The following is a 27508-nucleotide window of genomic DNA, read 5'->3' on the forward strand; positions in this document are numbered from 1 at the left end:
CCACAATGTTCAGCTCCATTCGCAACTCCTCTGATAAAGAAGCAGCCCATGATGGCCTACAGCAGGACTTGAACAACACCCATGCTTGGGCTGGCAAGTGGCCGGTAACATTCTCTCCACATAAGTGCCAAGTAATGACCATTTCCAACAAGAGAAAACCCAACCACCTCACCCTGAACTTTATTGTACCACCAACACTGCGGCCACATCCATCAATATCCTTAGGATCGCCATTGACCAGAAGCTGAACTGGACCCACTGTATCAACACCGTGACTACAAGAGCAGGAAGGAGACTGAGTATTCTGTGACAAATGACTCACCTCCTGATCCCTCAAATCTCTCTACCATCTATAAGGCTCAAATCAGGAGCACCATAATGTTCAATAAGTGAGCTGACCTGGTGTTACAGTATGAGGTCAGATGACGGCACTGCACGCTCAAATAGCAGCGTTTTTGCCATTACTGTGCCAGGACTGTTATCAGCCATATAATTTTTTTAAAAAAAAACAGAATACAATGATTTGTTGTTAACTTACTGTGGTCACTAAATATCAAGCACACAACAAATTGCAAAATTCAAAAAGCTGCTTTTTCTGTGTAAGGAATACTTTTGGAATTTTTATTTTGCAGTAGATATTCTATTCACAAGATACATGTTTCCTGACAGTTTTTTTCTTTAATGAATTGGCTTGCTGTTCTTGTTCCCAGTGCCTTTAGGCAGAACCAACTTAGAATAGGAAAAATGATTGTAGGGTTTTCAGGGTCACAGCTAGAACAGAACTGACTCTTGTATTTTAAAGTTAGTTGCATAAACAAAGATCGCTGCCCACGGAAGTTTCTTGTTCCCTCTGTTTGTGTAGTTACAAACTCTGGACGAGTCGGGATTGGTTCTGAAATGTGAACTGTCAATAAAAAGGCCTTATTCACAAATAAGTAAGACAGCGTAAACTCTATTAATTAACTTTGACCACTCCAGTTATGCCTATTCCTCGCAGCAAAACGGAAATTTGCCTGAATTATTCTGTAACCACAGTGCATGTGTTCCATGACTGATAAAACTAAGAAGAATGTTACTTTGTAAATGAAACCACACAACTGTACAATGTTAATAGATAGCTCACTATCCTGCCAGAAAGGATGGAGTCGAACACAGGCATACAATGGGTTTAAACTCAAAAGCAAATAGCTTACCTTAACCGAAACACAAAAAATGCTGTCATCTTCTCACATTTTGACTGAATAGTTTTAGAAGAGTAATCAGAAATTCAGACAGCTAGGCACCATAATCCCTGGGGAATTGTAAGCTTGACGTAGCATGACATAGATTGAAGCACAGCTTTTTTAACCCCTATTGTTCTGTCCTAAGCAGGAGATCTTCAATAAAAGTAGCACCATTAAAGTATATGAAAAGCAAACCAACAAATATGAATGAACCCATAGTTCTTCCACTGGGGTCTCATTATCATGAAGCAGCAATAACAACAATTACTGTGTCAACATATAAGAATAGGTTAGATAGCAGGCCGAAGGAACAGGGAATAAAAGGATATGGGAATAAGGTGGGCACATGGTCTTAGGACTACTTCTATTGATGGACTTGTTGGGCCAAACAACCCATTTCCATGTGGTAATTTCTATGTAATTCTATGATTGTGTCTGCCACTACAAGTTTATTACTGTTACTAATTTTAATAAAGCACCACCACATGGGATAGTTGAAACTGTCCTGGTCAACATTTAACAGGTGCCAGCTTGTTGATTCCAGGCTGCATCTGCCATTTTTCAAGATCCTGCTCCCGTAGCTTTTTTTTTGAAGTCCTGCTCTTTTTGAAGTCCTGCTTGACCTGTTCTTCTTGAAGTCCCGCCGCCTGATTGATTGAGAGACCGGTCTGGTTTCCTCATCTTTCCCATGCTGCTCTCCATGTGGCAAGTCAAATGCTGTAGGAAGTAGAGTGAAAAGAAAACTGTTGAAGAGGCAAAGAGAAGAAAAGGAAAAGTGAAAAGTAAGAAGGAAAATAAGAAATGTGAGTGAGAAAGGGAGATAAAAATGAGGGAGAAAGAAAAACTAAAGTGAAGCAGGAGAGAGCGAAACATTGAAGGAGGGGAGAGAAAGATGTAAGAGAGTGCAAAACAGTGAAGGAGGAGAGTAAGAATGACAGAACTGAAAGAGGAGAGTGACTTTTATTTTTTTGCTAACTTACCACTACCTTAGTTCGAGGGGCTTGTGAGGTTAAGAGGTTTTTGGTGGGGCCCAAACCTGACAAAGAATCTCGGCTACAATTTCCCAGGGTCATTTGTTATGCAGGGAGTACAGGGAAGGGTAGTGAGGCTGGAGGAGGTTATAGAGGTAGGAAGGGGTGAGACCATGGAGGGATTTATTTATGAAAAAAGAAAGGGGAAATTTGGTCTTTTCAGCCTTGAACGGAGGTATCTTAGAGGTGGCCTTATAGAAGTATATGAGGTAGATAATGAAATGGAAAAGGTAAATCCAAAAAAGTTACTTTAAACTAAATTGTGACAGTAGAATAGGGCAGGTTCAACCAGTGAAAGGCAAATTTAGGATTGATATCAGGAAGTACTTCACACAATGAGCGATCAATATGTTGAACGGATTCCCCAGATAAAGTAGTTGCAGTGGGGGAAACTTAAGGTCTTTCTGGATGGATGAACTAAGATCAGCCGAATGGTTGTCTTCCTCCGTAATTATCTTGTGACCTTGTGATTGGAGTGCTAATACACTATGCCACCATAACTTTCTTATCCGACCTTATGAATTCAATCTAAATGCACAGTATCTTTCTTCATAGAACCTGTCCATCATCTTATTTAATTACTTTATCAACCTGTGAGTAATAAAATCATTTCTAATACCATTTATCAAACTTCTTAACATATGTTAGTATGATTGCTGGCCATTCAATCCATCACAATTTTCCTATCAACACAAACAAGATTACATACCAGCAAATGGGCACGCCTTTTAAAGGGAACATTTACTGAGACACGAGTTTATGTCTGATGCCAATGTTTACTTTCTAGAAACAGGGTGATTAAAAGTTGTTTTGTTTACTATGGGAATGCTACCACAGAGGTTTCTACTTTATTATAATAGCTTTTATAAAGCACAACCTTTCTGTTTATCAACAACAACTTGCATTTGTATAGCACCTTTAAGGTAGAAAAATGTCCCAAATTCCTTCACAGGGGCAGAATCAAAAAAAATTAATGCTGAGCCAAAGAAGGAGATATTAGGGGTGACTAAAAGCTTCATCAAAGAGGTGTTTTCTGAGGAGGGTCTTAAAGTAGGAGAGGCAGATGGGAAGGCAGTGGGGTTTAGGCCCCAGCTACCATTGATGGGGTGAAGGGTGGGAAGAGGGCAGCTTCATAGGAACAGGATGGACAGCTTGGGGAGGGGGCGGGGGTGCTGGAGAAGCTTACAGAGATAGGGAGGGTGAAAATTACTCAGATTTAAACACAAGAGAATCTTAAATTTGAGGCATTGGGTGACCAGGAGCCAATGTAGGTCAGCAAGAATGGGGGTGACAGGGATGTCCAATCTCAGATGGACATTTGAAGAAAAATGCCTAGTGAACTAAAATTGCTTTCTATGTTGGATGTGGGAAAACTGGAAACCAACACTCAAGTCACTCTCCTGCACCAATTTATGATGTAGCATAGGATATGAGCAGCAGAGTTTTGAATGATCTGAAATCTATGGAGGGTGGAGAATGGGTCAGCCAGTATACCATTGGAATAGTTTAATTTGCGGTGACAACGGCATAGACGAGGGTTTCAGCACCAGATTGGCTGAGGTGCAGAGGCAGGCTATGTGTGGAATTAGCAGACTTTGTGATGGAGAGATGATGGGATTGGAAGTTCAGCTCAGGGTTGACTAGGATGCCAAGATTGAAAAGCATTTGGTTCAGCCTGAGACAGTGACAAGAGAGGGGGATGGAGTCAAGTGGAAAGGGTACAGAGTTTATGCCAGCGGCCAAAGGTGATGCCTTCAGTCTTTCCAGTTTTTTAGCTGAAGGAAATTGCAGCTCATCCAAGACTGGATGTCAGACAAGCAGTCTGACAACAGAAAGGCAATCATTGAAATTTACGGCACAGGGGGCCGTTCGACCCACCATGTCTGTGCCGACTGAAAAAGAGCTATCGTGCCTAATCCCACTTTCCAGCACTTGGTCCATAGCCTTGTAGGTTATGGCACTTCAAGTGCATATCCAAGTACTTTTTAAATGTGATGAGGGTTTCTGCCTCTACCACCCTTTCAGGCATTGAGTTCCAGACTCCCACCATCCTCTGGGTGAAAAAATTTCTCCTCAGCTCCCCTCTAATCCTTCTACCAATCACTTTAAACCTATGCCCCCTTGTTATTGACCTCTCTGCTAAGGGAAATAGGTCCTTCCTACCCACTCTATCTAGGCCCCTCATAATTTTATATACCTCAATTAAATCTCCCCTTAGCATTCTTTGTTCCAAAGAAAACAACCCCAGCCTCTCCAATCATACTTCATATCTAAAAAGGTACCGCATGGTAGGTTGTTACATAAGGTTAAATCTTACGGGATCCAAGGTGAGGTAGCCAATTGGATACAAAATTGGATTGACGACAGAAGACAGAGGGTGGTTGTAGAGGGTTGTGTTTCAAACTGGAGGCCTGTGACCAGCGGTGTGCCTCAGGGATCGGTGATGGGTCCGCTGTTATTTGTTATTTATATTAATGATTTGGATGAGAATTTAGGAGGCATGGTTAGTAAGTTTGCAGATGACACCAAGATTGGTGGCATTGTGGACAGTGAAGAAGGTTATCTATGATTGCAACGGGATCTTAATAAATTGGGCCAGTGGGCCGATGAATGGCAGATGGAGTTTAATTTAGATAAATGTGAGGTGATGCATTTTGGTAGATCGAATCGGGCCAGGAACTACTCCGTTAATGGTAGGGCGTTGGGGAGTGTTATAGAACAAAGAGATCTAGGAGTACAGGTTCATAGCTCCTTGAAAGTGGAGTCACAGGTGGATAGGGTGGTGAAGAAGGCATTCAGCATGCTTGGTTTCATTGGTCAGAACATTGAATACAGGAGTTGGGATGTCTTGTTGAAGTTGTACAAGACATTAGTAAGGCCACACTTGGAATACTGTGTACAGTTCTGGTCACCCTATTATAGAAAGGATATTATTAAACTAGAAAGAGTGCAGAAAAGATTTACTAGGATGCTACCGGGACTTGATGGTTTGACTTATAGGGAGAGGTTGGATAGACAGAGACTTTTTTCCCTGGAGAGTAGGAGGTTTAGGGGTGATCTTATAGAAGTCTATAAAATAATGAGGGGCATAGATAAGGTAGATAGTCAAAATCTTTTCCCAAAGGTAGAGTAGTCTATAACAAGGGGGCATAGATTTAAGGTGAGAGGGGAGAGATACAACAAAAGGGTCCAGAGGGGCAATTTTTTCACTCAAAGGGTGGTGAGTGTCTGGAACGAGCTGCCAGAGGCAGTAGTAGAGGCGGGTACAATTTTGTCTTTTAAAAAGCATTTGGACAGTTACATGGGTAAGATGGGTGTAGAAGGATATGGGCCAAGTGCAGGAAATTGGGACTAGCTTAGTGGTATAAACTGGGCGACATGGACATGTTGGGCCGAAGGGCCTGTTTCCATGTTGTAAACTTCTATGATTCTATGATTCACCAGTCCTGGCAACATCCTCGTAAATCTCCTCTGTACCCTATCTAGTGCAATCACATCTTTCCTGTAATGTGGTGACCAGAACTGTACGCAGTACTCAAGCTGTGGCCTAACTAGTGTTTTATACAGTCCTAGCATAACCTCCCTGCTCTTATATTCTATGCCTCGGCTAATAAAGAAAAGTATCCCGTATGCCTTCTTAACCACCTTATCTATCTGTCCTGCTACCTTCAGGGATCTGTGGACATTCATTCCAATGTCCCTCTGTTCCTCTACATCTCTCAGTATTTTCCCATTTATTGTGTGCTCCCTTGCCTTGTTTGCCCTCCCCAAATGCATTACCTCACACTTCTCCAGATTGAACTCCATTTGCCACTTTTCTGCCCACCTGACCAGTCCATTAATATGTTCCTGCAGTCTACAGCTTTTTTCCTCGCTATCAACCATATGGCCAATTTTCGTATCATCTGCAAACTTCTTAATGGTGGGATCAAAAGAGCTGGTGTCATCAGTGTACGTGTGGAAGCTGTTGCATATCTATGGGTGTGTTGCCAAGGGTCAGCATGTGGATGATGAAGAAGACAGGGCATGTATCGATCCTTGGGGGGCTCTGGAGAGAGCACGCATGGGAAGAAAAGCTATTGCTGAAAATGCTCTGGCTACGATGGATAGGTAAGAGTGGAACCAGGCAAGGGCAATCTCACTGAACTGGACACAGAGGAGAGTTATTGGAAGAGGATAGTGTATTTGCAGAGAGGTCAAGGAGGATGAGGAGGGTTAATATACTTTGGTCACATCTCAGAGAATGCCATTTGTGACTTTGGTTAGGGCCGTTTCAGTACTATGAGGGGATGGAAAACTGATTACAGAGGTTGAAACGGAATTGCAGGGGAGGTAGGCACGGATTTGGGAGGCGTCAACACATTGAGGAATTTTTGAGAGAAAGGGGAAATTGGTAATTGGAAGGTAGTGTGAGGAAGGGGTGTTTGATGGTTTGAAAAGGATGGGGACGGTGCCTGAAGAGTGCACAGGGGAGCACTATCATTCAGCAATAAATAACATTTAATTATCACATATTCTATCTTTTATCCAACCTGCACCTACCCTCTGAGATACTTGTGCTCCCAGAGAAGTTCACAATAATAATAACTAAAAATATTCCCCTCACCATATTAAAATCTATTTTGTACTCTATGACTGAGTGAAGCAGTAGTTGTGAAAGTGAGAGGATGGTCATGGAGTCATCTCTCGACATCTGATGGTGCTGCTTTGTTTGAGGAGGCTAGGAGACTAGTCTCTGGCTTACTTGTTTTTGCTTCCTGTGAGGAAACTGGCCTCATATGCTAATTAAAAAAAATATTGTTTCTAATTTCTTTGGTATTTGTATTTAATATATGAGAATGGACTACTAGCCAAGCATTACTTCAATAGATTTTTAGGTATGCAGATTTGCCCAAATTAATAAGCAACCAAATTGCGGGGGGCGGGTTATAGCTAATAACGAGGAGGACTGCACCAAAATACAGGAAGACATAAATGGTCTTACAGAGTGGGTGGATAAATGGCAAATGAAATACAATATAGCAAAGTGTGAGTTGGTTCATTTAGGTAGAATAGGAGGAATAAGGAGCCTACTTATTTCTTGGTAGGTTAGAAACTATATGGGGTAAAGGAGCAAAGAGATTGGGAATTTAGATATATAAATTGCTAAAAGCAGCAACACAAGTTGTTAAGGCCATAAAGAGTGCAAACAAAGTAGTGGAGTTCATTTCTAGAGGAATAGAATACAAAAAGAAGAAAAAGTACTTGCATTTATGTAGCGCCTTTCAAGACCTCAGGACATCCCAAAGCGCTTTACAGCCAATGAAGTACTTTGGAAGTGTAGTCACTGTTGTAATGTAGGAAATGCGGCAGCCAATTTGTCCACAAACAGCAATGAGATGATGACCAGACAATCTGTTTTAGTGATGTTGGTTGAGGGATAAATATTGGCTAGGACACAGGGGAAAACTCCCTTCTCTTCTTCGAATAGTGCCATAGGATCTTTTACGTCCACCTGAGAGGGCAGACAGGGCCTCGGTTTGATGTCTCATCGGAAAGACGGCACCTCCGACAGTGCAACATTCCCTCAGTACTGCACTGGTGTGCCAGCTTAGATTTTGTGCTCAAAAGGGAGGTAATATTAATTTTATATAAAATTTATATAAAATCTTGATTAGACCACACTTAGAGTACCATGCGCAGTTCTGGTCTCCATACAATGAAAGGGATATTGAAGCACTGGATAAAGTGCAGAAAAGATTTACAAGTATGTTACCATAATTGAGAGATTGCAACTATCAGGAAGATTGAGCAGGCTGGGGCTTGTTTCTCTGGAAAAGAAAATTGCAAACCAGCACTCAAGTCACTCTCCCGCACCTATTTACAGAGATCAGTAAAGATCAGTAAAGCAATACTGAAGTCATATTGGGCCAATTGCAGAGAAAATTAATTTGTTGCTCTCGGACTCAGCAGTCTCAAAAAATGGAAACCAATGGACTTGATGAAAGCAGGCTATTCAATACCAGATTTCATCATTACATCATAGCATTCCTGTGGCTGGGTTATACAATAGCTCGACAATATCATGACTGCAACCACACCACGAGAGTCGCTATTATTGCTAATCTTGTTTATGCCACGAACACAAGAGCTGATGTAGCTGAACCATGATATTTTGTATCAATACAGACAATATGCATATAATCAATAAAACTGTCTTCCACATGGTGTTTTTTTAAATTGAGCAACCAAGATGAGAGGTAATAACTCTATTGGGCCATTACCAAGGTTGAACAGAATAAAATAAATGAAATTCTAACAGATGAGAAATCTGTCTTGTTTCAAGGCGTAAGAGACTCTATGGAGGTAATTATGTGAGCCTGCTTAATGGCAGTGGAGACTCCCAAGTGGCTAGTGTGAATTGGGAAAGTTGCAGTCATCTCCATCTTGTGCTTCCCATAATGAAGGCTCTGCACCAGCAGCAAAACCATGCAAAATTCCTGCTTATATTTTTTATGGCATTCGGTAAACTGGCCAGCTGCTTTATTTTGATTAGTGCTTGCAGGAAGTAGACTATGCCTGCACGAAATACTCATTACCTGTCTGACGCGCCAAACCACTTCAAAGGGTGGATGAGTTCCCTGTACCAAGTAGACTGCTTAATGAATGTTAGTTGGCAAGTCCACAGAAGCATTTAATATTGATTACGTGGTTGCGAGGAGACAGTATTAATTGTTTGTGATCGTTTGCCTCAACAGCAACAACTTGCCTTTATATTGTGCCTTTAATGTAAGAAACATCTCCAGGTGCTTCATAGAATAGGCATAACGACAATGATTTCTGGAGCCAGGAAAGAAGAAATTCAGAGGCAGATAAATTTAGCGAGGGAGTTCCAAAAAATTGGATCACAGTTGCTGAAAGCTCTGCTACCAATGGTGGATCAAGTTGGGGGGTGGTGGTGTTGCACAGAAGGGCAGAGTCAGAGGAAGAGAGTGTTTGTAAGGGGATATAGGACTGGAGAAGTTTGCAGAGATAGAGTGAGGCAAGGTCATGGAAGGATTTATAGATGAGGACAAGGATTTTGAATTGAAGGCGCTAAGGAACTAAGAACCAGTGTAGGTCAGCAAGACCAGGAATGATGAATATACAAAACATGATGGGGGAACAAGTTGGATAGGAGCCGTTTTTGGGCATAGGTAGCGTGATGTGCTATTATCCTATGCCCAATGGCCCCTGTGCAGGCAGGATGCAAGTTTCAACCCACCCCAGGACTTAACTGCAATCAGCCTTCCATTCCAGGCCTTGCATGTGGAATCAATGCAATTTGCACTTTCCACCGCCAGAGGTGCTCAATATCTTAAAGGGAGGATGTTTCTTAGAAATCTCTTAAAGGTAGCTGGTACCTGTTATTTGCTGAAAATAACAGTCTACTATCTGCACGGAGTCTGAACAGAGATCAGACATCGCACATGTAAGACACAGATGCAGGTCCCATCCCTATGTTTACACACTGATGAGTTATTTGAAAACATTGAATAAAGGTTGCGCTCTACTAAATCCCACATCCTCCAATCTGCACACCAGACCTCACCAATCTGCCGATCTGAGTTGGTACCAGGCCTGCGAGAGTGCATGCACCAAAGTTCTCTGCTGATGCACTGGACACCTTGGTGCAAGAGGTGGCCAGAAGGAGGGACATCCTATATCCGCGGTGGGGGGGCAAGAGGCCCTCCAGACATATCCAAAAGGCAGTGGGAGGCAGCAGGGGGACGAAGTCAGTGCCAGGTGCACAGCATCATGAACATGGATGCAATGCAGGAAGAAGTTCAATGCTTTGACATGAGTGGTCAAGGTGAGTGAGGTCAACTGTCAAGTGGTGTCTCCTACCAACTGCACCACGCACTACACCCCCCATCCCCCACATACCAACAAACTCTTTCCATCAGTACTCAACTCTTCCAACCAGATGCTTCCTCTCACCCTTACACATTACCACTGTTACAAGCCGCCCACTCACAACTCACAGGTCACACACACTGGCAGCTATTCAACCATGACAGGCACATCACCCAGACAAAGGTCCCGCTTTCTTGCAGGAGAAGGTGGCACATATGAAAAGGCAGCAAGTGGCAGTGGCATTTAGCCCCTCGAGCCTGTTCTGCCATTCAATGAGATCATGGTGGACCTGTGACCTAACTCCATATACCCGCCTTAGTCCCATATCCCTTAATACCCTTGGTTCACAGAAATCTATCAATCTCAGATTTAACTTTCACAAGTGAGCTAGCATCAACTGCCGTCTCCCATCCTTTGCGTGTAGAAGCATTTTCTAACTTCACTCCTGCACTTCCTGGCTCTAAATGTTAGGCTATGCCCCGGTGTCTTAGTATTCAAGTGTAGGAGACCTCCAAAAACAGTTACAAATGTCTTGGCAGTCAGAAGCAATAATCCAGCCACTAAGCTGTAAATCCTGCATGGTCCCTTTAAATAGCGCCGGTGGGGGGTCCTCCAGGCACTCTAAGATACGTTCAGATGGTCAGGGTTAAGACTGTGCGTTGAGTTGAGCGTTAAGTCCCAAAATGGTGTCTATCATTTTAAATCAGCGTTGTACACTGATTGAAGCCATTTTCTCCCTACTTTACATGATTCCAGCGTTTGTTATTTGCGCCTGTGCTAACTCCTATACCAAGATGGCATCTGGTGCACATCACACTGGAAACGTGCTTGCGCATCCAAGACACCATCTTGGATGTTGGAGAGGCCGTGTAACACCGAAATAATGGGCGCTACACGGCCCAATTTAGCACCCGATATGTGCAACAGAGATTTGGACAACTTGGTGTTTATGGAGGGTAGAGGCTGGAAGGCCAGCAATGAGAGCGTTAAGAGTTGTTGAGCCTGAAAACGACAAAGGCATGTATAATAGTTTCAGCAACGGAGGTGCTGAGGTAGGAACAGAGGCAGGCAGGAAGTGGTACATAGGAACAGGAGTAGACCATTCAGCCCCTCAAGCCTGTTTTACCATTCTTGTTAGATAATGGCTGATCTTTACTTCAACTCCATTTACCCGCCTTTTCTCCATATCCCTTGATACCCTTACCTAATAAAAATCTATTAATCTCAGTCTTAAAAGTTTCAATTGACTCAGCATCCACAGCCTTTTGAGGGAGAGAGTTCAAGATTTCCAATGCTCTCAGTTTGAAAATTTGCTTCCTGATTTCACTCCGAACTGGCTTAGCTCTAATTTTAAGATTATGTCCCCTTGCTTTGGATCCCCCCACCAGAGGAAATAGTTTCTCTGTCTTTACTGCACTGAAGTGGCAGCCTTGGCTCAGTGGTAGCACTCTGACCTCTGAGTCGAAAGGTTATGCGTTCAAGTCCCACTCCAGAAACTTGAGCATATAATCTAGGCTGACACTGCAGTGTAGCACAGAGGGAATGTTGCACTGTCGAAGGTGCCATGTTTTGGCTGAGACTTTAAACTGCCAGTGATGGGGTGCAAGGATTAGAGGATGCATGAGGCAGGAGTCAGAGAAATCGAGAGTTTGGGAGGGGAGGGGTTGTAGAGCTGGAGGAGGCTACAGAGATAGAAAGGGAGAGATTCAAACAACGGAATGAGAATTTTAAATTTAAGGTGTTACGGGCCAGGAACCAATGAAGGTCACCAAGGAAAGGGGCGACGGGCAAGTGGGACTTGATGCAGGAGAGTTTTGGATGAGCTGAAGCTTAGTGAGCATGATGGGAGGATGGCCCGAAGAGCATTGGAGTCTGAAGGTGACAAAGGCATGGATAGGCTAAAGAGATGGAGGAAAGGGATGTGACATAGGTGGAAGTAGGCACTCTATAATGAAGAGGATATGGGATTGGAAATCACCTCGGGGTCGAACAGGATGTTGAGGTTGCAAACAGCTGGATCAGCCTGAGACGATGGTTGGAGAGGATGATGGAGTCAGTGGCAAGGGAACAAACAGAATTTGTGGCAACGTCCGAAGATGATGGCTTTGGTTTTGCCAGTGTTTAGCTGGGTGGTGAGTTATAGCTGGGTGTCATTAGTTTACATGTGGAAGCTGATCCCATGTCAGCAGATGATGTTGCTAAAGGCAGCAAGAATATGACAAAGAGGAGGGGGGGGGCAAGGACAGATCCTTAGGGGACTCATGAGCTGAAGATTTGAGCAGGAGAAAAAGCCATTGCTATAGATGCTTTGGCTACAATCAGGTAAGTGAGAGTGGAACCAAGTGAGGGCAGTCCCGCCAAGCTGAACAATGGAGGAGAGACATTGGAGATGTATGGTGTAATCAGTCACGTCAAAGGCTGTAGAGAGGACAAAGATATATAATTCACTCCAGTTATACTCACAGATAATGCCAATCATGACTCTGGTTAGGCACGTTTCAGGGCAGAAACTTGATAGGATGTATTCAAACAGGAAGTTGTGGAGAGGTGGGCATGAATCTGGGAGGTGACAACATGTTCAAGAACCATGGAGGGGAATGGGAAGTTGGACACGGGGCAGTAGTTGGTGAGAAAAGTGGGATCGAATTTGGGGGTGGGGGGTGATCAAATTCCTGCATGTGCTATTTTATTTATTTATTTAACCAATTTACTTCAAAAAGTGTTAACAATGTGCTAAAATAGCAGACACAAGAATTCGATGCTAGTGCATTAAGTACTACACTACGGTACAACAGTATAGACTGGAATTTCAACCCAATGCGTTTGAATGGGATTTACAACCTCTGTCATTCTTTATCTAATTCTGGCAACTCGGTTGACTTTTACAAAATATTGTCAGTAACACTTCCATGCTAATTTTGGCATTGCATGTGGCAGTACATGTTCAGCCAGGTTTGCTGATAAGCCTTAAATGAATTTTTATTAATTTTCAGGAATAAGGTTTTAATGAAGCTAATGGAGTTTTATCCATCAGAGGCAGTGCTTTGTAGTAAATGATTTCTGAAACAAGAAAATATAGAGCAGACAGATTTGTAATAACTCTAATGTTTGCATATTAGGCAAAAAATCATTGGAAAAAAACTGCCACTGAATATTATGAAATTTAAGTTGCACTGTTTTCACAAAAAAGTGTAACGTCTTTTATTATACATAATTACTATCGTGATGGTGTATGCACAAGGGACCTGATTAGTCACAGTGACATGAACTGGATCATTATGTTGTATATTAGCAAACAAAAAGGTTTTAATAAACACTTCATGAAAATGAAGTCTCTTCATGGTTTATCTTTTACGTTGGAAATTGTGGCTTTACTATGTTAAAAGCTCTTCTGGTAAAAGAAAATGATTATTTGATATTCTTTTAGTGAGAAGATTTTTGTAAAATTGATTTAATTTATATTTTGTAGGAAATAGGGAACAGATCTCACAGCCAAAAAAAGCTGAAAATATTGGAATTTCCTCAGAACTGTTCTGACATCGTAACTATGATGGAAGTGCTGCGGAAATCAAAGTTTCTGCCATACTTCTGGTGAGGTTACGCTGGCAGAGCAAGAGTAGCTCCAAGGAAATTCCGAGCCCAGCCACCAAAGACTCACAGATGATTCACACAGAAAGTGGTGAGATTTCTAGGTAGCACTGTCATGGTGAGTGTGAGCTGTATCAAATTTTATTTGGATAAATTAACTTTGGGGGCGGGCAGAGGCCACAAATAATTGATTCCTCTTTGGTGACCCTTAGACCTATTAATGCTGCTGTAATCACATTGTTATTGCTACTACTGAAGTATTATATTCATCAATAATTAATGATACAGAAGGTCTGCCACCTTCAGAGAATTGTGCTGTCACAGAGAATCTGTCACATTGTTTACTAATTAATTTCTGATTTTCTTCTCATTTTGTCTCAAGTTTCTGCTGGCATATGGTTCCATTGGCACTGACTGGTACCTTGATTGGGTGTCCATTCTTCATTTGCAAACCTAGATCTCCACAGCTCGAGGTTACTTGACTGCAAGGGGAATAATAGCTGAGCCTAGTCCTGTCCACACATACCCACTTTCCAGCAGGGGTCACTAAAAATGATTAGGAGCAGGGCAGCTGAGGTCAATTATAATGTACTTACTGCCACCCCCAGCTGAGATCAGCTATTTCAGCACAAACTAGGAATTGAACCCAACATCTTCAAGAGTGTATGAATTCCACAAAAATCTGTATTAAAATTAAATTGTAAACTTTCTAAGCTTCCAAACAAAGATAATTATGTTCGTACGGCACTGGAGAGAGATAAAAGTGTTCAAAACTTGTCATGCGCATTTTACCAGCAGGAAATCAGGTCTTCTCCATGCAGTGTCGATTGCAAAGAGGAGTTCAGTCTTTTACTATGCAGACTGAAAATGGTTGAATAATTTTGGTGGATTGTGCATCTTAATAAGATGTAGGAAGATAATGGGTAATTACAGCTGTTTTTTCTTACTTTGCTGGGAGTTAAGACAGTGCTGCATAGCTTCAGGGACATAGGAACGACAACGTGAGGCCACATGGGCATCTTTAAAGGTCTGATATTTCGAGACTATTTCCTACTGTGGAGCAGTTACTGAGTAGACTCACTTGTTTGCCAGTGAGAATTTTTTTTTCCACACTGACACTCAAACAGCAGCAGAAATCGCAAAGAGGCACAGCAGCTCTCCATGAAACCTATGTATTTAATTAATACTGTTGGCAAAGCACGTAGCTGATATGCAAAGTTTAGTCGCTGATGCAATAACTCTTTGTGGTCAAGATGGCTCCAAAATGAAACCCCTGAGGATGGGAGTTTGGAACTGAGTCAACCCTCAGTGGTAGATTAGGTAATGTGATATCTCATTTAGGCAGGTTTGCAGTACTCCAGGGTGCTGTGATAAATGACAGCCAGACAGGCTGATTTACGAGACCTGGGGGAATATACCTTTAACTGAGGTTGGAATTCTTCCAGATAATCTTGCAAGCCTGTGCCCTAATGGGTAGAGAGATCCTGACTAGACAAGCAGTGGGAAGTTTACCAGCCCTCTGTACTAGTAAGTGCATGGTTTTAGCTGATTAACTTCCAGCAGTATCCCTATGCACACTTGAAGATCTTTAAATCTCTCTGTCCCAACCAATACAGAATTTCTCTGGTCTTAGTAAATGGAGTGTGTCCCTATTGGTAGATAATATGAATTCCGTATCAGCCAAATGTAGACCATTTATGTGGATTGCCCAGTATTTTGATTCAGAAACTCTTAAGCATGGTGATGGGTTTTTTGTGTGTCAGACAGCCTAAAGACAAATGCAGGGTTTTGTTTAGAGTAGGAATGCAGCAGCTTCATCCTTCGCATTTGAAAATCACAGAACAATGTCTGGTGATTACTGCCCGTTGCCAAGGCAATCACAGTGAGCAGACAGAAAGGTGTCAACTAAAAGGCCACCGAATATACAAACCCCCAAAAAAAGGAGAGAGAGAAGGAAGACAGTCAATGACCCGTTATATTAAAAACAGATAACATTTGTTCGCTGGTGGGGTTACGTGTAGTGTGACATGAACCCAAGATCCCGGTTGAGGCCGTCCTCATGGGTGCGGAACTTGGCTATCAATTTCTGCTTGACGATTTTGCGTTGTCGTGTGTCTCGAAGGCCGCCTTGGAGTATGCTTACCCGAAGGTCGGTGGCTGAATGTCCATGACTGCTGAAGTGTTCCCCGACAGGGAGAGAACCCTCCTGTTTGGCGATTGTTGCGCGGTGTCCGTTCATCCGTTGTCGCAGCGTCTGCATGGTCTCGCCAATGTACCATGCTCTGGGGCATCCTTTCCTGCAACGTATGAGGTAGACAATGTTGGCCGAGTCACAGGAGTATGAACCGTGCACCTGGTGGGTGGTGTCCTCTCGTGTGATGGTGGTATCTGTGTTGATGATCTGGCATGTCTTGCAGAGGTTACCGTGGCAGGGTTGTGTGGTCGTCCAGTACTTCCCCGGAGCGGAGAAACTACGCCATGTTCTCCGCAGCCTTCAACATGTCATCAATGATGACGAACACCTCGCTATGGCCATCCCCACACCTCCACTACTCGCCTTTAAACAGCCACCCAACCTCAAACAAACCATTGTTCGCAGCAAATGACCCAGCTTTCAGGAGAACAGCGTCCACAACACCACACAACCCTGCCACGGTTGCTACTGACTTTGACATCTCAGCATATGAACAGGTGAGGATAGGTATTTCCTTGGGGGTTCCAATTAAGCTGAGGAAGTGGAGTTTGAAAGGGATCGAGAAATGCAGACCCCTAAGGTGTTTGTGCAGAAGTAGAGAGCACACTATCTGTTGCTGATACTAGCAAACTTCTGCCAGATATGAGTGACCTGGTTGATTTTATTGACTCAGTCATTGACCTTGCAACTGGTGCCTACACTTATACTGAAGAGTATCTTTGAATCCTCAATAGGGCCACCTTCCTTCGTTGCACTTCCGACGTCAAACCTCCAACTCAAAAGTGTAGAAATAGGACCTTGTTGCACCCATTTTATGCAACGACGCTCAATTTTGGGGACCAATTGGGTCAGGTTTTTCAGAGCCCCAGGGCAGCTCCCCAACAAAGATGTTAGGCTCCTTATTAGCATATGCAAGGTACCTAACATCTGTTTTAGGACCCCCCATCAGGGAAATTAGGCTGCCCTGAGCGGAGCAGGCCTGTTCCATTTAGATTTTCTAGATGTCTAGCCTGTGGCCGTCACTGAAAAAGTAAGAACATTTTTTCTTAACTTGGTGTGGAGCCAGGAGGAGCAGGAGTGCAGAACTCTTGCCAGCCACGATCGCCACCACCGCCGCCCCCTCCCAACCCCCGCCGCGGGACATACCTCAGGGCCGCTGCAGGTGAGGCAGGTGGCCCGAAACTTGTTTCTTCTGTCCGTCGAACTGCCTGTGGCGACGCAACAGGTGCCGGCAGCTCACCACGATCGATCCCCGTGCCCATTTGGTACCTGAAAACTGGCATAAACAAATTTCTAAGCCAAAGGGAGCAGTGGTGCCCACATGACTTTGCTGTGCCACTGTAAACAAGTCCACTTTTCTGTCACCATCACAACTTGTCCTTTTATGTAACCCTTTAAAAGCTGCTGCCTTACTAAATGTTGTGCTTCCCTGAGAAGTGTGCTACAAGCTGTCTTGGCAAGCCTTCCTTATTCTAATAACCTATTCAAATTAGGGGGTAGGGCTTCTATCACAAAACTAAGCATTGGCCACCTTCTAAGTTGCTAATGCAGATGAGCTTGTGCCATGGGCTAACATTGTTCCATTTTGCCGAACTCAGGAAATCGATGCTTATCAGTTTCAGTTACTTGCTAACATAGAAACACAGAAGCATAGAATTGTTACAGCACAGAAGGAGGCCATTCGGCCCATCAATCCAGTTAGTCTCATTTTCCCACTCGTTCCCCGTAGCCCTGTAAATTTTTTTCCTTCAAGTATTTATCCAATTCCTTTTTGAAAGCCACGATTGAATTGACTTCCATCACCCTTTCAGGCAGCGCATTCCAGATCATAACTACTTGCTGCATAAAAACATTTTTCCTCATGTCGCCTTTGGTTCTTTTACCAATCACGTTAAATCTGTGTCCTCTGCTTCTCGACCCTTCTGCCAATGGGAACAATTTCTCTTTATTTACTTTATCTAAACCCTTCATGATTTTGAACACTTCTTTCAAATCTCCTCTCAACCTTCTCTGCTAAGGAGAACAACCTCAGCTTCTCCAGTCTATCCACGTAACTAAAGTCCCTCATGCCTGCAGCCATTCTAGTAAATATTTTCTGCACCTTCTCTAAGGCCTTCACATCCTTCCAAAAGTGCGGTGCCCAGAATTGGACACAATACTCCAGTTGTTGCCGAACCAGTATTTTATAAAGGTTCATCATAACTTCCTTGCGTTTATACTCTATGCTTCTATTTATAAAGCCCAGGATCCCATATGCTTTTTTAACTGCTTTCTCAACCGGTCCTGCCACCTTTAAAGATTTGTGCACATATACCCCCAGCTCTCTCTGTTCCTGCACCCCCCCATTAGAATTGTACCATTTAGATTATATTGCCCCTTCTCATTCTTCCTGCCAAAATGTATCACTTCACACTTCTCTGCGTTAAATTTCATCTGCCACGTGTCCGCTCATTACACAAGCCTGTTTATGTCCTTGTGAAGTCTATCACTATCCTCCCCACTGTTTACTAAAATTCTAAGTTTTGTGTCATCTGCAAATTTGGAAATTGTGCCCTGTACACCCAAGTCCAAATATATATTAAAAAAAAGCGGTGGTCCCAGTACCTACCCCTGGTGAACACCCCTGTATACTTTCCTCCAGTCCGAAAAACAACCGTTCACCACTAATCTCTGTTTCCTGTCACTTAGCCAATTTCATATCCATGCTGCCACTGCCCCTTTTATTCCATGGGCGTCAATTTTGCTGACAAGCCTATTATGTGACACTTTATCAAACGCCTTTGAAAGTCCATATACACAACAACAACCGCATTGCCTTCATCAACCCTCTCTGTTACCTAGTTAAAAAACTCAAGCAAGTTAGTTAACACGATTTGCCTTTAACAAATCTGTGCTGGCTTTCATTTATTAATTCACACTTGTCCAAGTGACTATTAATTTTGTCCCGGCTTATCATTTCCCACCACCGAGGTTAAACTGACTGGCCTGTAGCTGCTGGTTTTGTTATTACACCCTTTTTTGAACAAGGGTGTAACATTCGCAATTCTCCAGTCCTCTGGCACCACCCCCCTATCTAAGGAGGATTGGAAGATTATGGCCAGCACCTCTGCAATTTCCACCCTTACTTCCCTCAGCAATCTAGGATGCATCCCACCTGGGTGACTTATCTACTTTAAGTACAGCGAGCCTTTCTAGTACCTCCTCTTTGTCAATTTTTAACCCATCCAGTATTTCAACTACCTCCCCTTTTACTGTGACTTCGGCAGCATCTTCTTCCTTGGTAAAGAGTTGCAAAGTACTCATTTATTACCTCAGCCAAGCCCTCTGCCTCCATGTGTGGATCTCCTTTTTGGCCCCTAATCGGCCCCACCCCTCCTCTTACTGCCCATTTATTATTTATACGCCGATTGAAGACTTTTGGATTCCCTTTTATGTTAGCGGCCAGTCAATTTTCATAATCTTTCTTTGCCCCTCTTATTCCCTTTTTCACTTCCTCTCTGAACTTTCTATATCCAGCCTGGTTCTCACTTGTGTTAATAACCTGACATCTGTCATACGCCCCCTTTTTCTGTTACATCTTACTCTCTATCTCTTTCGTCATCCAGGGAGCTCTGTCTTTGGTTGCCTTACTTTCCCCCTCGTGGGAATGTACCTAGACTGTACCCGATCCATCTCTTTAAAGGCTGCCCACTGTTCGATTACAGTTTTGCCTGCCAATCTTTGATTCCAATTTACCCGGGCTAGATCTGTTCTCAACCCACTGAAATTGTCCCTCCTCCAATTAAGTATTTTTACTCTAGATTGCTTCTTGTCCTTTTCCATAACTAATCTAAACCATTTGATACTATGATCACTGTTCCCTAAATGTTCCCCACTGACACTTGCTTCACTTGATCCACCTCATGCCCCAGAACTAGATCCAGCAATGCCTCCTTCCTTGTTGGGCCGGAAACATACTGATCAAGAAAGTTCTCCTGAACACACTTCAGAAATTCCTCCCCCTCTCTGTCCTTTACACCATTACCATCCCAGTCTATATTAGGATAGTTGAAGTCCCCCATTATCGCTACTCTATAATTCTTGCACTTTCTGTAATTTCCCTGCAAATTTGCTCCTCTATATCCTTCCCACTAGTTGGTGGCAGATAGAATACATCCAGAAGTGTAAGTGAACACCTTGTATCCAGGAATATTTACTACGCAATCCTAGCCTTTTCTGAGCCAGGTCGCCGTTATCACCAAAACATCATATTCCCATGTGGCTATTTGCGCCTGCAGCTCACCAACCTTATTTACCATGCTTTGTGCAATTACACACATGCACTCTAAAACTATTTTACACCTTCTCGTATTTTCTCTTTGTCTGAATCCACCTAATACTGTACTATTTCTTACTCTAGTGCTATCTGTTTCTCCCAATCCTTTGTGCACCTTGTTTTTCTTTTCTAATGCTACATTCTGGTGCCCATCCCCCTGCACATCCTAGTGCCCATCCCCCTTCTCATCCTGGTGCCCATCCCCATGCACATCCTGGTGCCCATCCCCCGCACATCCTGGTGCCCATCCCCCTGCACATCCTAGTGCCCATCCTCCTGCACATCCTAGTGCCCATCCTCCTGCACATCCTGGTGCCCATCCCCATCAGTAGAAGATTTGAAGGCTGTATTAACAAAGTCACTTAATTTCTGTAGACTTCTTAGAGAATCAGAACTGAGTGGCACAGCCTAACATTTCATATAATATTAAGTATTGCAGACATTGTGCATAGTCAGGATTCATTGTGCTGTGTTCAGCATCACTAATCTACTTGTGTTCATATATTATGCAGCCAGCATGACAAGTAGAATAATTTTCATATGGTTGTAAACCTCATTTCCTGTAATCTGCTCAGGGAAGGGAAAAAACTGGCATTATTACAGTATCAGTCCCATGATACAATACACCTTCAGTTTTACTGCTGTCATTTTACTCTTTCACCTGTGACACTGGCCCTGAAATTCCAAGGGGGTTCTACCGATCTCCTGCCATAACTCCAGCTGGAGACTGCCGGAACCCCGCAGGGAAATGGTTTCATTGGGGTTTTACACCCATTTTTGCCATTCTACTGTGGGTTCTGCTGGTCTCCTGCTGGAGTTATGGCATGAAAAGAAAAAGGGTGGCTAAGGCAAACGTAGGTCCTTTAGAGGATGAGACCGGGAAATTAATGGTGGGAAACATGGAGATGGCAAAAATGCTGAACAAATATTTTGTTTCAGTCTTTACGGTAGAGGACACTAAGAATATCCCAACACTGGACAAACAGGGGGCTCTAGGGGGGGAGGAGCTAAATACGATTAAAATCACTAAGGAATTGGTACTCAGTAAATTAATGGGACTCAAGGCGGATAAATCCCCTGGACCTGATGGCTTACATCCTAGGGTCTTGAGGGAAGTGGCAGTGGGGATTGTGGATGCTTTGGTAATAATTTTCCAAAATTCTCTGGACTCGGCAAAGGTCCCGGCAGATTGGAAAACTGCCAATGTAACACCCTTATTTAAAAAGGGTAGTTGGCAGAAGGCTGGAAATTATAGACCAGTTAGCTTAACATCTGTGGTGGGTAAAATTTTGGAGTCTATTATTAAGGAGACAGTAGCAGAACATTTGGATAAACATAATTTAATAGGACAAAGTCAGCATGGCTTTACAAAGGTGAAGTCATGTCTGACAAATTTGCTTGAGTTCTTTGACGATATAACGTACAGGGTGGATAAAGGGGAACCAGTGGACGTAGTGTATTTGGACTTCCAGAAGGCATTCGACAAGGTGCCACATAAAAGATTATTGCTCAAGATAAAGAATCACTGGATTGGGGGTAATATTCTGGCATGGGTGGAGTATTGGTTATCTAACAGGAAGCAGAGAGTTGGGATAAATGGTTCATTCTCGGACTGGCAACCTGTAGCCAGTGGTGTTCCGCAGGGGTCGGTGCTGGGTCCCCAACTCTTTACAATCTATATTAATGATTTTGAGGAGGGGACCGAGTGTAACATATCAAAGTTTGCAGATGATACAAAGATGGGAGGGAAAGTAGAGAGTGAGGAGGACATAAAAAACCTACAAGGGGATATAGACAGGCTGGTTGAGTGGGCGGAGATTTGGCAGATGCAATACAATATTGGAAAATGTGAGGTTATGCACTTTGGCAGGAAAAATCGGAGAGCAAGTTATTATCTTAATGGCGAGAAACTGGAAAGTACTGCAGTACAAAGGGATCTGGGGGTCCTAGTGCAAGAAAATCAAAAAGTTAGTATGCAGGTGCAGCAGGTGATCAAGAAGGCCAATGGAATGTTGGCTTTTATTGCTAGGGGGATAGAATATAAAAACAGGGAGGTATTGCTGCAGTTATATAGGGTATTGGTGAGACCGCACCTGGAATACTGCGTACAGTTTTGGTCTCCATACTTAAGAAAAGACATACTTGCTCTCGAGGCAGTACAAAGAAGGTTCACTCGGTTAATCCCGGGGATGAGGGGGCGGACATATGAGGAGAGGTTGAGTAGATTGGGACTCTACTCATTGGAGTTCAGAAGAATGAGAGGCGATCTTATTGAAACATATAAGATTGTGAAGGGGCTTGATCGGGTGGATGCGGTAAGGATGTTCCCAAGGATGGGTGAAACTAGAACTAGGGGGCATAATCTTAGAATAAGGGGCTGCTCTTTCAAAACTGAGATGAGGAGAAACTTCTTCACTCAGAGGGTAGTAGGTCTGTGGAATTTGCTGCCCCAGGAAGCTGTGGAAGCTACATCATTAAATAAATTTAAAACAGAAATAGACAGTTTCCTAGAAGTAAAGGGAATTAGGGGTTACGGGGAGCGGGCAGGAAATTGGACATGAATTTAGATTTGAGGTTAGGATCAGATCAGCCATGATCTTATTGAATGGCGGAGCAGGCTCGAGGGGCCGATTGGCCTACTCCTGCTCCTATTTCTTATGTTCTTATGAGACCGGTAGAAATTCACCCCTTGGAAATTCAAGGCCACTGAATCTCAACTCTCATTATGCTTGTGGGGAAGAAAAGCTTTTGTTAACTTTAAAAAAAAAGCAGCTAGAACCAATATGGAGAATAAGAGGCATTTAGCAGTGAGTTCAAGGCATTAATTCAATCTCTAAATTGTGCTCATGTTCATGAACTCACTGGAGTTTTGTAATTGCTATTTATGAGGTCATTAGATCCATTCACTTGGAATGCTATTTTAGAGTTCTATTATCCTATATCTATTTTTCTCTGCTAATAACGCAGTTTCTTTGCAGATGACCTAATATTTAAACTGTTGTACAGTAAGTAATTTTTATGAGGTTCTGGAATTTCACCCGAGGAATTTGAATAATGAGAAACTGTGCTGCCATTCTGTAGAAGTAGCAGTTATAATCAAGTCTCTCTCAGAAGTTCACATCATTAGAAAACAACAACAATCTAGGGAAGGAAATGAGCAATCATACTACATGTTAGGCTGCTTTGACATACATTACTGATTTGTCAAGAAGTAGACACAATATGATTTACTTCAAGCAGCCATTAAAGTGGACAATGTAAGTGTTTTCTAGAGATGTATTTCTGGAGAAAGAAGGGTTTGAGGAAAATGGTGAAAAGGTGGGTAGGTGAGGTTCAGATCAGTCAAAATGGAATTTGTTTATTAGGCCAAATGACCTTTTCCTGTTCCTAGAAGTTCTTAAATTCTTATGACTCGTGCCTTATAAATTATATGCACACACTGCTTTCTACTTAGGAAGCATCATACAGCAAAATAAGAGAATGAAGGCAAGGTAGCAAATACAGACTTATGGTTGTATTTAGATACTAAAGCATTTGCAGGTGAAGGTGTTTTTAAATTAGAAATTATGATTTGTTGAATCTGTAATTTATTACTACTTCAATGTCATGTTATAGTTAAAGATGTTTACAATTGGTTCATTATACCATGTAAGATCTTAGTCAAGACACTAGTTTACAATGGTTGAATAACAAATTCCATTTTTATTACAACAGATTCTCAGATTTTCGCTGGCTCTTTGGGAATACATTCCACAATTATGTCAGTTTTTCCATGAAAGCTGAAAAACATTGACCTTGTGTTTATTATCTATAACGCGAATGAACAAACATACACAGTATTTTTTATATTGACAGTTATAATTTCAGTTAACTCTTGGAGCCATAGATATGGAAACTATGGGCTTGATTTTAGCAGGCCTGCGGGTTTCCGGCGGGTTGGGTTTCGGGTGCGTGGCCTCCGCGCCCGGTGAAATTAGTGGGTTGCTCGCGCGATCGTAGCAGGCAATGCACTAATTGGAATCACTTACCTGCTCCTCCGGGCTCCGCGCTGCTGGTCTGCGCGTCGGGCGGGCTGCGCATGCGCAGTACGATCTGTCAGCTGGAGGCTCTCTAGTTAAAGGGGCAGTCCTCCACTGACAGATGCTGCAACCAATGGAACAAATTACAGCATGGAGCAGCCCAGGGGGAAGGCTGCTCCCAGTTTAATGATGCCTCACCCCAGGTATCATCAGATGGGGTGAGGAGGAGGGGGAGGACAGAGATCTTCCACCCGGCGGGCGGGAGGAAGCGGCCTGCCTCTGCCACCAAGAAGGCCTGGCTCGAGGTGGCAGAGGGGGTCACCTGCGCCACCAACATATCGCCCACCTGCATACAGTGCAGGAGGCGCTCCAATGACCTCAGTAGGTCAGCCACAATGAGAACACATAGTCTTTCCCCTACACTCCGTCTGCCACAACACTGCCCCCACCCCACATCTCCTTCGGCACCGCCAACACTACTCTGTCACATCACCCCTCATACCCACTCAAACCCCATCCTCATCTTACCTGCACCTACTCACCTCGCCAGTACTCACCCGCCACTAACACGCAACCCAATCCTCATACAATCTCATGGCTCTATCCCATACTCACCCTCTCGTGCATCTCTCTCACCGCCAGCCTCACTCAACCTGCCACCACCTGTGCTGCAGCCACAGGGCATGCATCGCATATGTGCAGTAGGCAGCGTACGGCAAACGTGTCGTGAGCATGAAGGGGATGCACAAGGGTGTCTGAGGGTTTACCATGGGTGTTACCTATATTGAATTTCAGAGCAACAAACATCACACATTATATTGGCACCACCACTGCCATGTCTCCACGAATCCTGTCTGTTGTGTCCAATAATGCCCGTTCCTGGGTATCACTATGAGGACCCACCACTGATGCCACCCATTGTGTTACTGCAGAGTAGGTGCAGGTGTATTTGCAGGGCTCTTCCGCGCAGACGACTGAGAGACATCGGCGGTGTACCCGGCTGCACCCTGGAAGGATGCGGAGGAGAAGTTGTGGAGGGCAGTGGTGACTTTGGCAGCGACAGGTAAGCAGATGGTGCTGGGGCCAGCCAGGAGCAGCTCGGCATGAAAGAGGCTGCAGATCTCCACGACTACATGTCGAGTGAATCTGCGCCTCCGTGTGCACTGCTGCTCAGAGAGGTCCGGGGAGCTGCGCCTCGGTCTGTGGACCCTGTGCGGAGGGTAGTGCCCTCTGCAAAGCGTCTCTCTCTGCCTTTGCCCTCCCTCCTGCTGTACAGGTGGATGTGTCACAGCATTCTGTTGTGGAGCTCCACGTGTCAGAGGTGGACGGCGTGGACTGCGAGGCTGCTGGTGCTGGTCATGCTGTTCGTCCTCCGAGGATGTCAACGCACCACCCATCTGGCAGGTGTTGGTCTGAGGGGTTGTGCAGGGTAGGTAGGTGGTTCCTCGCACTGGGGCTGCGGTTTCATGTCGGTCTGTCCTCTGGCTTGGCGGGGGGTGGTGGAGGGCAGGGGTTGCCCTACGTGACGCGGTGGCCTCCTGCGTGGGTGAGGGCTCTCCCACCCGCTGTGGAGTGCACCTTGGCAGCTGCCAAAGGCTGCTGGCTGGAACACGACCGGTTGAAGGGAGACTGTTTCCCCCAGTGTGTGAAACTCACTGCCTTGAAGCTAAAATCCCACACTTCCTGTTTTGACAGCTGCTTCAGCTCATTTAATGACCTCAACAAGCAAGGTAAGTACACTCAAGTGGAACCCCGCTGGCTTTAATTGCCTGCGGGATTCCCACCAGCGGGGCCTGCGCACGCAGCCCCGCACGTCAGCGCGGCACCCGGAAGTGGCCAGGATTTCGGCGCGATCCGGTCACGTGACTGGATATCGGGATTTTTGGGGCCCCCCCCCCCGCTGGAAACCCGCAGGAAACCCGACGCTAAAATCGAGCCCTATGTCTTAAAAGTTGCATGGCTGAAGTACTAGCTTGACAGGCACATGGCTGAAGTGTGGAACACTGATAGGTTTCTTGCTTCTGATATTTTAAGGCACATGGACATGATTAAGAAGTAATAACGTCACTTTGGCATTTTGTGGAACTATTATTGTGGGAGGCTCTTTTTCAGTTTTGTTGATTGTGTGAGTACAAGCTGTCAGAAATGTTTAAATCCTTGTTTACATTATTCTATTTACATTTTCTTTTGCACCTAAGGTTAGGGACATTTGACTGTATAGTCTCTACAAGGTACTGTGATTGAGGAGAAGATAAGAAAGTAACTTGTCCTGCTCAAAACTGCAGAATTTTGGATATGTGACATAAGTAGAAAATTCCTATTACAAAATAGATGGGAAAGAAAAAGATCACAGATTCAGTGAACGAAAAGCATTGTATCAATATTGTACTATATTTCTACTTTCTGGCATGTAGACAGTTCTGTGCATTTAAGTTTATACACATGCATAGAGGTTCCCTCCAAGCAATTAACATTAATATATTTAGAGAGTATGTGCAGCAGCATCTGCACTCTCTAAACATTTAAATCAACTCCAGGTAGATTTGCACTGTGTCAGGGAGATCCCTGAGCACTTTTTAAATCCTCTTTAACATTGCATACATGCCATGCAGTTTCAAACCCAAGTAGTGTGGGACTCCACATCTCCAGGGGATCTTGTACTGCTTCTCTCCAGTGATATTGCAAATTTAGCATCACTGTGAAGTGGAAAACAATTTTTCCATGACACTATAGTCGCAGTGTAAGTGTATCGTTAAATCTTAATAATTGTGATCGTGGAATCTTATAGCACAGAAGGAAGCCAATTGGCCTATCGTGCCTGTGCTGACTCCTCGAAAGAGCTATCCAATTAGTCCCACCGCCCCACTCTTTTCCTATAGCCCTGCAAATATTTCCTTTTAATGAAGTCATTGGCCTGAGTTATCTTCCCTCATATCTGGCGGTGTTATGACAACCAACCAGTATTCTTCTGCCAAAACCTGTTTTTCAAAGAGCAAATTTAATGGAAAACACACTCCTGAAAGTTTGATTTCTTAATTGTTTTCTTATAAAATAAATAGCTTTATTTTACTACGGTTTAAATTGGTATGGCAAAATTGTCAATGTAGGTACATTGGTGTAACTTGCATTCATGTTAATCTTAAAAACCAAAACATATCACAATAAGTAGATCAGAGTGAAATTATAGCCACTCTCCTAATAGGTGAATTATACTGTGTAGTTTGCCTCAGTGTCTTCATATATTGTATAATCTGGATGTGAAG

General features: G+C 43.6%; 1 protein-coding gene and 1 long non-coding RNA gene across 2 annotated transcripts in view; one reads left to right on the forward strand and one right to left on the reverse strand.

Moving 5' to 3' along the window:
* The window catches only part of LOC137341019 (uncharacterized), a 38391-nt gene extending 37148 nt beyond the window's left edge, over positions 1-1243 (reverse strand). Inside the window, exon 1 of the long non-coding RNA XR_010966941.1 lies at positions 1194-1243. This is a non-coding gene — a long non-coding RNA (uncharacterized lncRNA). The remainder of the gene's footprint in view (positions 1-1193) is intronic.
* Positions 1-27508, forward strand: part of crppa (CDP-L-ribitol pyrophosphorylase A) — a 324300-nt gene that overhangs the window by 213148 nt on the left and 83644 nt on the right. The gene's annotated exons all lie outside the window — the stretch shown is intronic.

The sequence above is a fragment of the Heptranchias perlo genome, chromosome 2, assembly GCF_035084215.1.
Source record: "Heptranchias perlo isolate sHepPer1 chromosome 2, sHepPer1.hap1, whole genome shotgun sequence".
NCBI classification, from domain to species: domain Eukaryota; kingdom Metazoa; phylum Chordata; class Chondrichthyes; order Hexanchiformes; family Hexanchidae; genus Heptranchias; species Heptranchias perlo.